At 44.3% G+C, this 13,537-nt stretch overlaps 3 non-coding genes and 1 pseudogene across 3 annotated transcripts; 1 reads left to right on the top strand and 3 right to left on the bottom strand.

The window, feature by feature from the left end:
- Positions 1–13,537, bottom strand: part of LOC130223494 (oocyte zinc finger protein XlCOF6-like) — a 170,541-nt pseudogene that overhangs the window by 128,646 nt on the left and 28,358 nt on the right.
- trnal-cag (transfer RNA leucine (anticodon CAG)) lies at positions 10,574–10,656 on the bottom strand. The gene has a single exon. It is a non-coding gene; the product is annotated as a tRNA-Leu (tRNA).
- On the top strand, positions 10,751–10,823 carry trnam-cau (transfer RNA methionine (anticodon CAU)). Its single transcript has one exon. It is a non-coding gene; the product is annotated as a tRNA-Met (tRNA).
- Positions 12,015–12,097, bottom strand: trnal-aag (transfer RNA leucine (anticodon AAG)). The gene has a single exon. It is a non-coding gene; the product is annotated as a tRNA-Leu (tRNA).

Here is a 13,537-nt window from a genome sequence, read left to right as displayed (position 1 = left end):
TCCTTCGGCGCAGCTTAAGAAATACATGGACAAAAAGTTGCCCACATGACATAAATGCAGCAAAACATTTTCTCATGTGCACAGGATGTTTCATGTCTGAATAATGTTTGAAAAGGCTGAGTGACGGTATACTGTTTTCCAACACTCCTACATTGCAGTAGGTGGGGTTGTAAATGTGTTGCGTTCCTCGCGTTTACCGTAAACACGATGGAGGCTGAGAGAAGAACAGTTTCATAAACATCTGGCAAACAGCACGTCTGCGGCTTAAAATCTCTTTGAAATTTATTGTACAGGTGCGGATACATTTGTACTCCACTCTCTAGTGTATTCATGTAGCTAGTGTTGTTTTAGATGATGTTCTTTGTCTGAATCCCTGAATGAGAAACAAATCACTGTGAAGACATCGCACATCAAAGAAGGTGGAGCTCCAGGATGGTTAGTTTGCTGTATACCAGGGCCTCAAGTTAAGGAAGCCCATTCAATTGTCCTGTGTTGCATCTTTTATTAGTAACGTTTCTTTATTTTTAGGTTCAAGATTCTTTCTAGTTTACTACATTTACTTTTTTTGAGTAGAATATAAACATGATGAATATTTTCTGATTTAGGCAGAGCGACAGGTATTAAGTTTTACAAAATTAATACACTGTGATGATCCCAAGACCCCAGATTGGAGAATGTGGTAAATCCTGATTGGATGCCTGCATTACTTATCAATGGGTATATAAAAGTTGTTGTGTTAGCTACCCCAGGACGCTGTGGCTACTCAGGAGTCCTCATATCAAGACCTGCCATCTCATTGACTCTTTAACCTTATGGTTTTGTTATGCATTACTTTTATCATGTAGTTAAAGTGTTGTGATCATATCCTAATTTTTTATCTTAATTATTATCCCTAGACATTTGTTGGTTGCTTTGATTGATTGTTCTATGAGTTACATTTTATAATAAATAACTTGCATTCAGGCTATTTTGTTGGCTCATGTCTCTTTTATGTTGCGACTCAAACAAGCGGGTTATAACACTTTGCAAAATGTGTCCGGTTGTATCCGAGATCTTGTCCTTTCAGTCATGACCATAGGTACGAGTAGGAACCTAGATTGAGCAGTAAATTGAGAACATTGCCTTTCGCCTCAGCTCCTTCACCACAACAGACAATCACATCAACTGCATTACTGCTGCTGCTGCACTGATCCATCTTTTAATCTCACATTCTATTACTCGTGAAAAAAACGCAGATACTTTAACTCAATTTGGGGTAAGGACTCTCCTTCAAACTGGAGATGGCCACCTTTTTCCAGTCAAGCACCATGGTTTCTGACTTAGAGGTGCTGTTTCTCTCCCTGCCATGTCACACTCAGTAGCAAACCGTCCCACTGCAGGCTGAAGGTCCATGTCTATGAAGCCAAAAGAACAATGTTATCTGCAAATGGCAGAGACAGTCCTAGCCTGCACCTAAAATTCTGTCAGTAAAATTCAGAGAGATCAGCCGCAAAAATAACACATTTACAAAATAAAATGAATAAATAGATGGATGGATAGACATTGTGGTGGTGGGGAGGGGGGAGTAGGATGGCTTGTTCAACTATAAATCAAGATGGAGCTGTCTCAAGAGGGATGGAACAGTGCGCGAGATTGAATGCATTAAAATGAAATAAATGCTCAGGAAGCCCCAACCCTTTTTTTTAATCATCTGGCTGATGCAAGGTACTCCTATGCAACCTAGGGTGCTTATTGTTCAAGAGAAATTAAATGACAAAGTTATCAAACTGTTTTAAATATTGTAAAGAAATTTTTACAGGGATTTCCTGAAGTAGAGAAGTAACTTAAGGAAGGCAATTTATTTTGAGTATGATAGTTTGTTATTTTGAGTACCTCAGAGCAGTGGTTCTCTATTCTGGTGCTTGTGCAAAATGAGTTGACAACCGTCCCGAATTAATTTTAGCTCTTCTTACTAATCTTTGAATCACACTTGAGAAACCACAAAAGCAGAGATTTGGCTTATCTTTAACTGCTTCAGATCAATTTGCACCAGATCAGCAAGAGACAACATTTTTTTATGAGTTTCCTTTGCTGACTGGCCTCGACGAAACACAGCGTTCCTGATTGGTTGGTGACTCGGCTTCATTGACGTCCTTGGGATTCACTCGCTTGTGAGTGGAAGTTGTCCTAGGTTACCGGGGTGACAGACTCTGCTGAGAGTCGGTTTGCAGATTTTTTTTGCGGTTTCATCGATTTCTAAACTTTAAGAGGTTGCATGGAAAATTCTTTGCGACCCGATTGCGTGCAGTGTCCGAGAGCAAGGCGAGAGGGGGTAGAGAGCAGCAATGACCATGAGCAAGCTAATGCGAAAAGCAAAGTTTTACTGTTGCGTATGGTTTGTAAGTGATCTGGTTTGGCCCATCCCAATGGCGCTGTCTTCCAATGAGCAGTTGCCATGGATGGCAGGCCCATGCCCCGTACCATTATGCTCAGTGTAAGTCATTAACAGACTGCTTGGTAATTTCATGTGGTAAAATATCTTGTAAGTTTGTTACAATCTTGCATCAAATGTTACAAGACAACTAATGTTTCTGATACTAGTTCTTCATTTACACCAATGTATTGCAAATAAATTGCAATATATTGCTCTCATCTACAATTATTAGTTAGCCAATCAGATTAATCCAAACTCACCATAAGAAGCTTAGCAAAAAGGCACTCCCTTATCTTCATTTTCCGAAGAAAGCTCTTGACAGGACTGCTCCAACTTCTTCACAAGCTTCTAAAATTCAACATCTCTCTACAACCCATCAACAATTCCATTACCGTCATCTGACAACGACAAACCAACAACAACAGCAGCAGCAATACAACAACAGCGGAAATAACAAAACAGCAGCATCAAAACTACTCTCACATCATCAACAGCAACATGGACAGGAATGAAATCTCAGCTCTCCCAGCAACACCAGCCCCGGCTCCACAACACCATGCTCAGCCTGGAAGCAGACTCAATACCGAGGCTCCAATAAGAGGCCGAAGGCCTATCCGCTCTACTTCAGCAAGGACCCAACGCCGCATGCAATCTCCATCTCCTGTCACTCCAAATCGCCACCCACCTTCTCCAGCTTCTTCATACGCCTCCGCAAGATCATCATCCCTCACTTCCTCACTTGGCTCTCCAGCTCCACATTTAAGTGAAAACTCCAGCCCTACTCTTCCAGCCATCCCTTCCACCCTTAACCCTCCTCAATTCTCTCTCCCTTCCTACCTCCCTCACTCTTCAGCCCAGCTTATTTCTGCCCAGTCCTTCCTCTCCTTACTCATTTTCCCTCTTTCAGTATCCCCACCTTTTTCTCCTCTACATCCGTTCACCAAGCACGCCACCTCCATTACTAACCCTCCCCAACATTCTACTCTTCCTACTCACATTTCTTTCACACTGCCCCCTTCACCCTAACCACAGCCACGCCCCTTCCCATTCCGCATTGTGATGGCCAGTGTGGTGGCCACACATTAAGAGTGAGGCATGCACGCACACACACACAGTGCATTATACACATTCATTTAAGATTGTTTATTGGTTAAGTTAAATTGAGTTATTGTTTATACATTTCGTTTCTTTCATATTTGGTTTAGATAAGACACATACACGTTTCTGTTTCTCGATATTTTTCTTTATTGTTCACAGTACATTCACTACTATTTTGGGTGCACACAAAATTAGTTATCTCTACTGTGTGTTTTGTTAATTTAGTTTTCTTTGAGTTTAAGTTACCGTGCTGCAGTGCCGATGAGGAATGGAGTTTCCGGGTGTGGTCTGACATACTAAAGGGCCGTCATGCCGCCAATTGCCATCTTTTGGTTCCACCTGCCGATACCATTGGCTTAATGGCTTGGAGGGAGAGCTGATGTTTAGTTTAAGTTTATTAATGATTTGCAATATTTGTTTCTTCAGATTTATGTTTAGTTTTGCTTTTTATTTTGATTTTTTTTACTATTTTTTATATTTGTAATTAGATATTTGGCTTAGTTTTTTGTTGTAAATTGTCTGTTTTTGTCTCCCCCTTCTTGTTTATTGTGGACTAGTCCCTCTTGTATAAATGGGCTGTCTTGTCATTTCGAGGAGTTCTGTTTTTGGTTTAGACATGGTTTATTTGGTTTGAACTCAGTTTTGTTTATTTGTTTAGTTTATTGATTTTTCAATTGTTTCATTTATTTATTTTTTGAACTTTTGTGAAAACTTTTTTGGACTTTATTAAAAATAATTATTTGGAAAATCTTCTTTTTGTATGCCCCTTACTACGTGCTGACTCGGTCCCTCACACGCATAATGCTCCAGTACTGGAACCACCCCCGATCTCCAACGCCGTCAAGAACCTCATCCTATCAGGTGCTGACATAGACCTTTCTACACTCCTTTCACCCATAGCACCTCCCTCGGCAGAACGACAGGTGGATTGCGGCGAATTCATTGTTACACTTAAATCAACCGCTAGCTCCCAACCCGCACACTTTCATTAGCTGAATTTCATGTAGCATTTGCACATTCTACAGAAACCATCTGTTCAGTCTTTCCCCATAGGAGGCCATCCCCTACAGGGGAACACATTGTTACACGTACCACGTACCATTTTCTGCAAAATGCGCTATTTGCGCTACTCAGTGGAATCAGTGTCTCTACTGGGGGGCCATGGATACTGATCTTCACAACAGAGTTTTCAAAGGATACCGTATTCTTTCCTGCGCGGTCTGCCATTCAAATCTGCACACGACCACTTCCTGTCCCTTCATAATCCCCTCCTCCGACAAAGAACTACAATCCCAAGATCCACCAGCTATGTACCCCGCCCCTCTACCTCTGATATCCCCGCTCTATTTCCTCCTCCCTCTTCTCAAAACCCTCCCTCCTCTCTGTCTTGCAATAACTTTAATATAGCAAGATGCTTTCGCTACCCCTGCAAGTTTCTCCATATCTGCAATTACTTTTTAAATGTCTGGGTAAAAAACAAAACTTTTCTCATATTTTCTTTTGAGTAAGCCTGGCAACACCTTAGCAAGCAACTAGCAACACCTTAGCAACCACCTAGCAATGCCTTAGCAACAACATAGCAATGCCTTAGGAACCACTTAGCAACCACCTAGAAACACCTTAGTAACAGCCTAGCAACAACTTAGCAACCACCTAGCAACACCTTAGCAACCAACTAGCATCATCTTAGCAACCACCTTAGCTACCACCTAGCAACGCCTTAGCAACCGCTTCGCAACACCTTACCAACAACCTAGCAACACCTTAGGAACCACTTAGCAACCACCTAGCAACACTTTAGCAATGCCTTAGCAACTGCCTAGCAACCACCTAGAAACACCCTAGTAAGCGCATAGCAACAACTTAGCAACCACCTTGCAACGCCTTAGCAACCACCTAGCAACAGCTTAGCAACCACCTAGAAACACCTTAGCAACTGCCTAGCAACACCTTAGCAACCGCCTAGTAACGCCTTAGCAACCACATAGCAACGCCTTAGCAACAACCTAGCAATGCCTTAGGAACCACTTAGCAACCACCTAGAAACACCTTAGCAACAGCCTAGCAACACCTTAGCAACCGCCTAGCAACACCTTAGCAACCACCTAGCAACACCTTAACAACTGCCTAGCAACACCTTAGCAACCGCATAGCTACACCTTAGCAACTTGCTTGAACTGACCCGATCTAATTCTGTTTATATGAAATGAGCCTAGCAGGTTTGAGCTAACAGAACTTTTGCTATGACAACAAACTCTCAGATGAGTTTTGAAGAGCTAAACGATCCAAAATCAAATTGTCAATATCCAAATCTAGCTAACTGAGTAATCCACGTACGAAGAACGGATCCCAGGATGAGATGAACAGTGGTCAGAATGGAAATATCGGACAGTTTTAAAACTTTAAGCACTGTGGAAAAAGAGGAACTAAATAATACTGGTCAAGCTGAAGGAATGGCAAAGGGGTGAAGAAACAAGGATGGAAAATGTGGAGAAGAACAAAGTGGAAAGAGGATTTTTAAGAAGAAGAACTTTAAAGGTAAAAACAAATGTGTTAATAGCAAAGAAAAAATTCTGAACAAAGAACAGAGCTAAATATGTCTGTAAATCTTTGTCTCTTTTAACGGAAGGGGTTGTTGGTTAAGAGCACTAAATAAAGATGTGTAGGTTTTTAATTTCATTTTTATTTCTTTTAATGGTTTTAAATTGTGTATCTTTTAATTAAAGGGGACTGATGGGAAAAGATACATTTGAGAAAATAAGAGAAATGTAAAAACAAGGAAGTGATACAAGAAACAAACTGGAAAGAACATGCAATGGACGATTTGAAAAAGATGTGGCAAGAGGATATTATATCTAATAATGGTGATGGTAAATTAATTTTAATAAGGAAAGCTTTTTTAATAAGGAAAGATGTTTTTAACTTTAAAAGAATTAGGAATAATTAGGGTTGGTATCGTTTGGTTTTTTTTCGATACCGGTGCTAAATTGATACTTTTAAAACGGTACCGGTGCCAAAACGGTGCCTGAACCGATACTTTTTAGCCACAAAACTATGGTGGATGATTCTAAAAAAATCTATTTGACAAAATCTTTTAAAAAATAATTTTAATAGAACAATATAATTTAAGTTTAAAGTAAACATCAATTCATATTTTATATATTTGAATTACATTAATATATTTCCTTTGATCATTTGTTGGTTAGCATGAATTTAAGTTCTGTTTCATTCCTCCTGACCGCCAGAGACGGTGTTTACACAGTGGATAATCGCAGCGCCAGCTGGATAGGCCGAGGAACAATATACCAACAAAGTCACATGGTGACGCGAGTTGAGCTGAGGTATATAATCCACTACAGCTCTGCGCCCTGCCTCTTTTTGCTTCTCGCCTTTGGATTTTGGTCATTGAACTATTTCTGTCGTCGAGTGCAGCTCTTTGGTAGGAGCAGCAAGATTTTCTCGTCCTCCTGAGCTGTGACGATTTTTTAACGTCTTTGGACTATGGTTGGTCTTTGTGCAATTACTGATCTAGGATTGTTCACTCTATTATATTGTGAACTGTGTAAGTTTTCTTCATTATCTTACATTCGGCTGTAATATATGTGTCAATTGTCTCGCGGTACTATCCAGGGGTGAGACGCTGTATTTTTTGTAAGCATCTGAGTTATAAGCATGGTACTATCCGGAGATTGAACACAGTGACACTCACTTTTATGTCCGAGGTAATCATCTCATGGTACTATCTGGAGGTTTTACACCAAACTGCGTTTAGTGTTTATGTGACAATTACCTCGCGGTGCTATCCCGAGGCTACTTTTTCTACCGCTACTAATACTCGGTGTGTGTGTGTTTTTTTTTTTTTTCTCTCTTTCGTGGCTGTTATTGGGCATATGCTCCGCTCTGTCCAGCAGTCCTAACCGTGGACGATTATCAATATATTTTTGCTAGTGTTCATTTTTCTTGTTTTCTGTTTCTCTCTGTGCATCCAGAGATCCAGATTTCGATCTACGGTTAGGGTGATTTTTTGCGCGTTATATCGTTAACGTTAGCCAACAGTACTAGCCGTGGTATTTGGTTGGTCAGTTCGATGCCTTCTCATGGCTAATCACGCTATTTCCACGGCTTTTCCGATGACTTGCAATCTCTGTCCTAACGAGCTTCTCCCAGATGATGGACACGATATCTTCCCATCCTGTCTCGGCGTTCAACATCTGAAAGACGCGCAAACTGATCCGTGCCCGCATTGTAGTTTACTGCCCCTGTCAGAGAGACAGATGCGTTTGGCTGGGCTGAGCCACAATCAGGATGCTGTTGCGTTACCAGCGGGTCTAGCGTTGCTGAAAGAGGGGGAAAAAGTCGCGCTTTGGTGGCTTCTGGAGCTACTCGTCATAAGAAACCTAGCCTAAACAGTAGTCACACGGCTGGATACCTGTTACAAAATCTTCAACCAGCGGATCCAGTATCTGACATCTCTGCTGCTTGGCCCTTTGCTGAGAAAGCTCATTCTCATTCCTCTAGCAAGAAACCACCATTTGCCTCTTTAGGTGGCCACAGTCCCCTCTTCGACGTTATGTCGACATGTGATTCTGACTCTCATCTCAGGAGCAATGTCAGGCTGACGTTCCTGAGCCTGATGACCAACTAGTAAGACATACTGGGACTGTTGGATCCGAGAATGGCTCTCATCATTCTTCTGACAATGCCCCACACAAAGATGATGATGCATTGGAAGTCCTTAGGATGGCAGTGGCCTTGATGATGGCCCTGCTCATCCTTTTCAATCTAATGTGTTTTTCCGCAGACCTCTATCTGTGGATACATTTGTTATGCCAGCATGCAAGGATTTCATTGCAGAATTTTCAAATGCTCTTAAGGGGGCAGGCATGGCCAAAAGACAATCCAAGACTGCTCGCACTCTGGCCTCTATGGCTCAGGCAAAGTCTATTGGTGTGAGGAATGTCCCTGAAGTTGAACAGCCAGTTGCGGCGCTTGTAGTGTCATCAGATGAAGCAATGAGGGGAAATGTCCGATGCCCTAGCGGTCAGTGTGGCCTACAGATTCCCTTCTGAAGAAGGCTTACAAGTCAGCTTCCTACATTACCAGGGCTGAAAATACTGTCTGCCAATTAATTTTGGCTGCCTCTAATTCGCTAGGCGCTGAGGTGGACCCTTCAGTTCCACGCTTTTTACAGACAGCCTTGCTTGCTATGGGGCATGTGACTCGAGAACTGGGGTCATTCACAGCAACACTATTAAATGCTAGAACGCAAGTATGGCTCACTCAGGCTAAATTGTCAAAGGACTGTAAAAAGACACTGAGGGACCTTCCTATTGTCCCAGGACATCTTTTTGGGCCAGATGTATCAGAGGTGTTGGAAAAACGTGCTAAATTGTCTACGGCTTCACAGCAACTAATACAAGCACAACGGCCTCCAATTTTCACCAAGGCATTATACCTCTGTACAACCACATTTCCGTCATGGGGCCCCCGGCCGACCCCAGGGCCAACAGAGGTTCCAGGGTCCGGATGACGCACAAATACGTCACTCCCGTGCCAAACCTACTCCCCCAAGTTTTCGGGTCTAATTCCAACTGTCGTGACAGACCCGCACGTTCTGCAGCTCTCTCCAGAGAGATATGTTCCTTGTTGGAAAAGGGAGCAATAGAAGCAGTTCATCCTCTGGTTCAGAAAGAGGGTTTTTACTCGACTTATTTTCTGGTTCTGAAGCGGGATGGAGGTTTTCATCCAATATTGGATTTAATAAGGTTGAACAGATTTCTGAGAAGACTTACCTTTCGCATGTTACGTGTGACAGATGTTCTTCGGTCCTTTGCAGAGGGAGATTGGTTCACAACTGTAGATCTGACGGATGCATCTTTTCACGTTCCGATTGCCAAGTATCACAGAAAGTTTCTGCGTTTCAGTTTCAAGAGCACAAGTTACCAGTTCAGAGTTCTACCATTTGGTCTCGCCCTAGCCCCCCGTGTGTTTACGAGATGCATGAAAGCTGTCCTATCTCCCCTTTGGGCCCAGGGGGTACGAATCTTGCCATATCTGGACAACTGGCTGGTGTGTGCTCAAACGAGGGCTCAATCGGTGCACAATACGCAGCTGCTGCTGGACCATGTGACCAGACAGTCAATCACATTCATCGGGATGACTATCGATTCAGTCTCGATGCGTGCCTCCCTATCTCAGTTTCAGATGACAGACATCCTAAACCTCTTCAGCCAGTTTCGTTTGGGAGTATCTCTACAGTACGGCGTGCTCCTGAAGTTGATCAGGATGCTAATGGCAACCTCTTGTGTAATTCCCCTGGGATTGCTCCATCTGCGGCCCCTGCAGGTATGGAACAATCTTCCGCGGTTAGACCCATCTCATCATTGCTATCGACGAATTCTCGTTGCTCAGGGTTGCATGCATGCCCTTCGCAAATGGATGTCCCAAGCCTTTTTGACAGCCGGAGTACCATTAGGGATTGTTATAACAACCGATGCATCCCTTATGGGTTGTGGGGCAGTATGGAACTACAGAGGTATCAGTGGCAGATGGTCAAGGGACGAGTCAAGGGACCATATCAATGTGTTGGAGATGCGGGCAGTTTGGCTGGCCCTGGGTCGACATGTCCTAGTCCAGTCGGACAACACATCAACAGTGTTTAATTTGAATCACCAAAGAGGTACAAGTACCAGGAGTTTGTTGCGTCTCACGCACATGATTCTCAGGTGGTCTCTTCCTCGGTTTGCATCACAAAGGGCTGTTTATCTGCCTGGGGTAGTCAATCAGACTGCAGATGCTCTGTCCAGGAATCAGATCGATCAAAAAAATAAATAAAAAACTTAAACTCAAGACAATCAGTAGGAAGCGCGTCAGTCTCATAATCTGAAGGTTGTCAGTTCGAGCCTCACACGAGGCAAGGTCGTACCTTTTGGCACACGGGAGCACTTAGGTGACCGGGCGGCATACTTTATTACCTTCCTTGCCGTTTGTGCTTCCCAGGGGCAAATAAGGCTACAGCTCCTCTAAATACTTGAGCCTGAATGCACAGCCAAAGATTAGATTTTTCAGAAGTGGGATTTGAACCCATGCCTCCAGGGGAGACTGCGACCTGAACGCAGCGCCCTTGACCACTCGGCCATCCTGAGATAAACACTTAGCTGGAGCTGTCTCCTAGGAGCCACATCGCATCACCATGACATGGAAGCTGGTGTTTCACAGCTATCCCAGCTCCAGCAGTCCGCCTCGTTGGCACAGTAGGCAGCGCGTCAGTCTCATAATCTGAAGGTCGTGAGTTCGAGCCTCACACGGGGCAAGGTGGTAACTTTTGGCACACGGGAGCGCTTAGGTCACTGGGCTTAGGTGATGTGGCTCCCGTGTGCCGTTTATGCTTCCTGGGGGCGAAAAAGGCTACAGCTCCTCTGAAGGGCATGCGGCGTGACGTTCCAAGAACATCTCCTGAGTCTGAAGCAATGATGGCAAGATGCTCCCATTCCTGTCACGTTATCGCTTGACGTTTTACGTGGATTCGTCAAATGTCATGACGACGTTGTAAGAGGATTAGCCGAAAAGCCTTGCGAATCGCATTAAATTAAAAATGAACGACATCTCAGGACATTCCACTACATGGCATTCCAAGACAATTCTTTTGATCCCGTTTCGGTGCACTTGCTTTAAAGCCCACGTCCATTGTTTTGAACACATGCTTTTCCGAGTTGACAATGCCTTGATGTTGCGCAAACGCCTCAAACCTTGCAGTCTACAGTGCCCATTAACGCTGCCAGGGCCGCTGCTACGCTGCGTAAATTGTGGCGCAAAGAGATTGATGCGGCACTTTGTCAGTGTTACTGTATCACTCGGTCATGGCGCCAGAGGGTTAAATACTTGAGCCTGAGTTCTCAGCTGTGCAACAGCCACGTCCTCACAGTGAGAGCATGAGCTGTCTGCGGGCACTGCATCGACATGCTGGACCCCCAGACCTGTGATGCAAAACTCGTGCCCATCATCCGGAGATAGGAACCACTGCATCCAGAAACGCACATTCAGAACAGCGTCTTGAAAAAGACGCGTTGATTGACTGACACAGCTTTTTTTCTTCTCTTTCCCACAAAGAGTCAAATGTCATGACTTGACATTGAAAGAGAATTAGCCGAAAAGCCCTGCGAATCCCATTGCCTTAAAAATAAACGGCATCTCAGGACCTTCCACTACATGGCATTCCAAGGCAATTCTTTTGATCCCCTTTCGATGCACTTGCATTAAAGCCCACGTCCATTTTTTTCTTCACATGCTTTCCGAGTTGCTGTAGACAATGCCTTGATGTTGCGCAAAACCCTCAAAACTTGCAGTCTACAGTGCCAATTATGGTTGCCAGGGCCACTGCTACGCTTCGTAAACTGTGACGCAAAGAGATTGATGCGGCGCTTTCTCAGTGTTACTGTATCACTCGGACATGGCGCCAGAGAGTTAAATACTTGAGCCTGAACGCACAGCCAAAGATTAGGTTTGTCAGAAGTGGGTTTCAAACCCACGCCTCTAGGGGAGACTGCGACCTTAACGCAGCGCCTTAGACCGCTCGGCCATCCTGACATCCAAGACGGCTGATGAAAGCTGGTTTTTCTTTAGTTGCCTCAAGAAGAATAGGCGCTGGTGAGCCTTCTTGACCAGGCTGGAGGTGTTGGTGGTCCAGGAAAGGTCCTTAGAGATGTGGGTCCCCAGGAACTTGAAGAATGAGACAGGCTCAACGGCCATCCCATTAATGTGGATGGGATCATGCGAGCCTGTTCGTCCCTTCCTGAAGTCCACAATGAGCTCCTTGGTCTTGCTGGTGTTAAGGAGCAGATTATTGTCGGTGCACCAAGTGGCCAGAAGCTGTATCTCCTCCCTGTAGGCAGTCTCATCATTATTGCTGATTAGATCAATCACTGTGGTGTCATCTGCAAATTTGATGGTGGTGTTGGATCTGTTCACAGGCCTACAGTCGATGGTAAAAAGGGAGTAGAGGAAGGGGCTCAGCACGCAGCCCTGTGGTACACCAGTGTTGAGTGTGACGGTGGTGGAGCAGATGTGAGCACTTAGGTGACCGGGCGGCGTACTTTATTACCTTCCGTGCCGTTTATGCTTCCTGGGGGCGAAAAAGGCTACAGCTCCTCTGGAGGGCATGCAGCGTGACGTTCCAAGAACATCTCCTGAGTCTGAAGCAATGATGCCAAGATGCTCCCATTCCTGTCACGTTATCGCTTGACGTTTGATGTGGATCCGTCAAATGTCATGACTTGACGTTGTAAGAGGATTAGCCGAAAAGCCCTGCGAATCCTATTGAATTAAAAATGAACGGCATCTCAGGACATTCCACTACATGGCATTCCAAGACAATTCTTTTGATCCCGTTTGGTGCACTTCCTTTAAAGCCCACGTCCATTGTTTTGAACACATGCTTTTCTGAGTTGCTGTGGACAATGCCTTGATGTTGCGCAAACGCCTCAAACCTTGCAGTTCACAGTGCCCATTAACGCTGCCAGGGCCACTGCTACGCTGCGTAAATTGTGGCGCAAAGAGATTGATGCGGCACTTTGTCAGTGTTACTGTATCACTCGGACATGGCGCCAGAGGGTTAAATACTTGAGCCTGAGTTCTCAGCTGTGCAACAGCCACGTCCTCACAGTGAGAGCATGAGCTGTCCGCGGGCACTGCATCGACATGCTGGACCCCCAGACCTGTGATGCGATACTCGTGCCCATCATCCGGAGATAGGAACCACCGCATCCAGAAACGCACATTCAGAACAGCGTCTTGAAAAAGACGCGTTGATTGACTGACACAGCTTTTTTTCTTCTCTTTCCCACAAAGTCAAATGTCATGACTTGACGTTGTAAGAGAATTAGCCGAAAAGCCCTGCGAATCCCATTGCCTTAAAAATAAACGGCATCTCAGGACATTCTACTACATGGCATTCAAGGCAATTCTTTTGATCCCCTTTCGATGCACTTGCATTAAAGCCCACGTCCATTGTTTTGTTCACATGCTTTT

This window comes from Danio aesculapii, chromosome 4 (assembly GCF_903798145.1).
Source record: "Danio aesculapii chromosome 4, fDanAes4.1, whole genome shotgun sequence".
Lineage (NCBI taxonomy): Eukaryota > Metazoa > Chordata > Actinopteri > Cypriniformes > Danionidae > Danio > Danio aesculapii.
The sequence above is the reverse complement of the archived record's forward strand: the minus strand, read 5'-3'. Positions and strand labels throughout refer to the sequence as shown.